Genomic DNA, 5,203 nt, shown 5'->3' on the forward strand with positions numbered 1-5,203 from the left:
ATGAAAACAAAGATGGAGAATACATGATGAAAACTTAGAAGTGCAGAGAAAGTAAATACAGAGAGTAGTTCCTATGCTAAGAGTCTCCCTATATTTTCCAACTCACTAAAATATTTCAAAGCTACTCCTATATATACTACTCTTCTGTTCTTCTAGTTGATTCTTCAAGTCTTGGGCCTTTGGATCTTGAGTTTGAAGCAGTTCTCTTCTTCATTGGGCTTAGCTTTTACTTGCAGAGAGAAAGTATGAAGTGGGCAGGGGCTTTGGCTCAGGAAGTTAGTGGTGTTAATGTTCAGTGAAAATATGGGTTCAAGAACGTTAGTGACACTTACCATTGTCACTAACGTTGGAGATGGCTAACAAGGCCACGTTAGAAGCCACGTTAACCTCAATGTTAGTGGCACAAATGTTGCCACTAACGTTTCCACTATGTCCTTCGCCCACGTTATTGGGACTCAACTTTCCCAATAACGTTGAGAAGCCTCCCCCTTCCCTACGTTAGAGTCCACGTTAACTTAGTTAACGTGGCTCTTTTAAGGTAGGCTTGCCATCCTTCGAGAACGTTAGTGACACTTACCATTGTCACTAACGTTCCAAATTGCCCCTATTTTCCACGTTAGAGTCCACGTTAACTAGGTTAACGTGGCTTCTAACGTGGCCTTGTTAGCCATCTCCAACGTTAGTGACAAAGTTGAGTGTCACTAACGTTGGCTCATCTTTCCCTTATCCACGATAGCTTCCACGTTAACTAAGTTAACGTGGGAGTTAACGTGGCTCATGGTGGCATGTGTGGCTCCTTCCAACGTTAGTGACAATGTTGGGTGTCACTAACGTTGGCGATCACCTTCTTTCTTCACGTTAGCTTCCATGTTAACTAGGTTAACGTGGGAGTCAATGTGGCTCATTGGGGGCTTGTGTTCTTCCAACGTTAATAACAATGTTGGGTGTCACTAACGTTGTCGACCACTTTGTTCCTTCACGTTAGCTTCCACGTTAACTAGGTTAACGTGGGACGTGGGAGTTTCATACATATACACCACATGCATATAGTTTATTCATTTTCTTTTCTTGATGCCTTGGTGTCCAGCACCTCTTTGGGTTATTAAATGCTCTGTGGTGAGGGTTACTCTTGATAGTGGACTTTCAGCTGATAATCCCAGGTTAGTTAACCCAAGTTACCAAGTGATGAGGCACCCCTAAGAGCTTACTCATCCAAGTAGATCCCTCACACAGGAGCACCACAGACACATGCTTCAAGATTAAAACCTTTGGTGCCTAGCCTTATTGCTTACTATTTTTCTTTTATTCCTCCACTTTGATTGTTCTTTCCCTTTTTCTTATTAGGATCTTCTTATTTATCTAATCTCATGGGGTGTGTCTCAAGCATAGTATTCATGACAGATAGTTGTCTTCCCACCTTATGGTTGAACCAACTTAGCTAACTTATGACCACACCACAAACTCATGGACTTACTCCCTAGTATGAACTCCACTCTGGTCTTTTGAAAACAATCATTCTCTTTTCATTTGATTCAAAAGGGACAAGCATACAAGTAAGTAAAGAAATGATGCAGTAACATAAAGACCAGCGACAAAAGACCTATGCATCAAAACTTTAAAAGACAGAATTAAAATAAAGTTCAAACTACGAGCAACTATTAATCAAAAGTGCATCCGGAATTCCAATTTTCAACAATTCTGGGTACAATGGTATTAAGTAACAATACAACCTTCTGGTGACGATTTCTAGTCTTCAAGTAATTAGAGTGGGCTTTGTGGCCTGTGAAGGAGTGGATCAAAATGGCACTTGGGTGCTGCTTCCAGGGGAACGTTGCATTCTCTAAGTGAGCGCAGCATTCATTCATCCACGCGTGCGCGTCTCAGACACGTGCGCGTCTTTTTGCCTCTTTTCTCACCGACGCGTGCGTGTCATATACGCGTGCGCGTCACTATCAATCTTCAGATCCAAACTTGCTCGCGCGCCCCTTTTACGCGTACGCGTCGTTGAAAGCGTTAACTTAGTGAGTGCCACGTTAGCTTAGTGAACGCTGCCCATGCTTGCGCGTCCTTTGCGCGTGTGCGTGGGTAGTGAAATCTCAATTCCAGGCTTCAGCGCCAGTCACGTATGCGCGTGCTTCATCACAAGTGCTTTATCGACGCGAGTGCATCACGCACGCGTGCGCGTCTATTTCAAAACTTTGCCTCCGAGCCCGAAAATGCTGAGTAAATGAACATAGCGCTCTTTTTGAAAATGAGCGCCAACCACTACCACGCGTACGCGTCATGCACGCGTACGCGTGGATCTTCAAAAATCTATCCCTGACGCGTAAGCGTCCGTTATGCGTGCGCGTCGCAAGTGAGCGTGGCGTTCATTATTTGAACGCATCGCTATACTGTATGCCTTCTTCTTTTCTTCATTTTCTCACCTGAAATTAACCAAACAAGCAATCAAAGTTTCACCAAAATCACTGCATCAATCATAATAATCACTTAGTTCTTGTATAAGTCTCATGATTTTGTATAAAATAAATGATGTTTGATTGAATCACAATAATCATGAAATTCCACTCCAACAACTTACTTATTGTGCAAGAAAGTGCATAAAACCTAATGAAACAAATGAAAAATGCTTGTGAAACTAGCATAAGATGACTTGTCATCACAACACCAAACTTAAATCTTGCTTGTCCCCAAGCAAGCACTAAAACATGAGAAGAAATGAAAGAAAACAGAGAAGCCTATATGTCCTTATTTAGCAGGTAATTGAATTTGGTTCATGGGATTTTATGCAAATGCAATTGAAGCTCTTCTTTTATTAGATTTCAGGCTTGAAATGTCCCTTTAAATGATAACCAAAGTTGCTGCTGTGAGCCTTGTTATTCATCCATCCTTGGTGTTTTGATTTTCTTTTGTCTTTCCTACTGAGAAGCTTATATATTTTTATTCAAAGCTAAGTGTTATGTGTTGCAGCAGCTTTTTAGCTTTGTTTTTCAGTCAACACATCTCCACCACAGACACTTGGCTCACAATTCATCCTAAGACATTGATGCCCAGCACCTCTTTGGGCTACTAAATTCTTTGTAATTAGGTTGCTCTTGATGGTGGATTGATTTTCGGTTGGTAATCCTGGATTAGTTAATCCAAGTTACCAAGTTTGAAAATACTCCTCAGAACCTACTAATCCAAGCAGATCCTAATACAATAGCATCACAGGCATATGTCCTAAGGTCTAAGCTATTGGTGTCTAGCCTTTTTATTTGTTTCTTTCATTTTTGTTGCCAATTCTTGGCTTTTCTTCCTTCCTTTTCTTGCTCTTTCTTTTTCCAAGGATAATTATTAATTGAAGGCTTTACAACAGCAACTAGATTCACACTACAAGGGATCATCCTAACCTTTATCTTTTATTAATGAGCTTGCTTTAGCAATCATACATACCACCACTGAACTTTCTCATCATTTCTACCACATTGGACATTCACTTCCTGTTTCAATATTTTTCTCTTATTCATGCAAAGGAACAAGACATATATTCCAGTAGGATGAAAATGATGCAGTCACTTATACTAGATCATTTATTTTGAGAATTAGGAAAAATAAAAGACCAAATGCAGAACTCATTCAAAACATAGACGTGCAAAGCATAAAATCTTAATTATAACAATTGCATAACTTGGAAGGCATATCATGTTGCAGATATGCATCCTCCTTATTTACTAAGATCATGAAACAACTCTACCACCTCTACTTTTTGTGCTCTTTTCCTTTGCTGGACTCTCCTTTCTTGTTTGGCTCCTACTTCCTCTTCTTGTTTGTTTCTTGTGGCTCTTCAGCAGGTTGTTTCGGAGGCCAAGAGAAATCTACCTGATCCCAGAGTCCAGCTTCCTTCAATCGTTGTTCCATTCATTCTATGTTTCCATGGACTCTTGCTCTTTGCTTGTTCACTAATTCCTGGCATTGGACGAATGGTTTGATCTCTCGATTTACTACTGGCATGCCACAGACTACGTAGTTTAGCTTTGTTTGAGTCTCTATATCATACTCAATTATGTCCAAGTGCCAAGCTTCTCCAGCTGCGTGGTATATGCTTTTCTATTGACGAAGATCCTGGAGGTATTTTTCCTGTTTAGCGTGTTATTGGAACACTTTGTCGAATGATTCTTGAAAGTGACTAGATTGTTCCCTCTGTTGCTCCAGAATTCTTGCTTGAAATACTCTTTGCTGGTCCATCATTCTCAATTGGAAGTTTTCTTATTGTTCCATCATTTTCAGCTGCCAACTTTCTTGCTGCTCCTGAGCTCTCAAGTATTGCTCTTGTTGCCTCAAGTATTGCTCTTGTTATTGTTCTTGTGCTCTCATGTATTGCTGAGACATTTCTTCAATGGCTTGTTGCATTTGGCTTAAGTCCATTGCATCAGAAGCTTGTCCCTCTTCCCTTTGTGGTCTCTTTCTCCTGCCTTGAGGTCTTCTCTCCTCTTGGGTGTCAGTGACACCTTCCATCCTTTGCTTAGTGATTCCTCTGCCTCCCTTTACCCGATCTATATCTGCATCCTCAAAGAGTACCCCTGCTCTATTGCATAGCCTCAAAATGGTGCTTGGACAACCAAGTCTGCTTAATTTGCCGTTATCCTCAGCCATTTCTTGGATGCTGTCTGCTATGATCTGTGGAATATTGATTTCTCCTCCTTTGAATATGTAGTATATTAGAATTGCTCTCTTTATTGTGACCTTTGAGGTATTTCTAGTGGGGAGTATGGATCTTCTTACTATCTCATACCAAACTTTGGCTTCAGGTATGAGATCAATCCTCTTCAACTAGCTTGGGTCTCCATCTGAATCCCTTTCTCAGTTTTTGCCTTCCAAGCATAAACCATTTAGTAGCTCATCAGGATCATTTTCAACCTTCATTCTTTCATCAAAGCTCAATTCTCCAAAGGGTATCACTCTTATCTGCAAGACCCTTGGTGCACGAAATTGTGTTGTCCAGGCTCAAACAATCCCTGGTAATGGCTCCAAAGCTTAGTGCTTTGATCTTAATTCATATTGCCTTTTGGTTTTAAGGGTTATTGGCTTTTTCTGCTTGCTTTTTCTTTTTCTTTCTATTTTTTTTCTATTCTTTTTTTTCGCCCCTTTTTTTTTCTTTTTTTTTTTCTGCAAGCTTTGTTCTTTGCTGCTTTTTCTTGCTTCAAGAATCATTTTTATGATC

The sequence above is a fragment of the Arachis ipaensis genome, chromosome B04 (assembly GCF_000816755.2).
Source record: "Arachis ipaensis cultivar K30076 chromosome B04, Araip1.1, whole genome shotgun sequence".
NCBI lineage: Eukaryota > Viridiplantae > Streptophyta > Magnoliopsida > Fabales > Fabaceae > Arachis > Arachis ipaensis.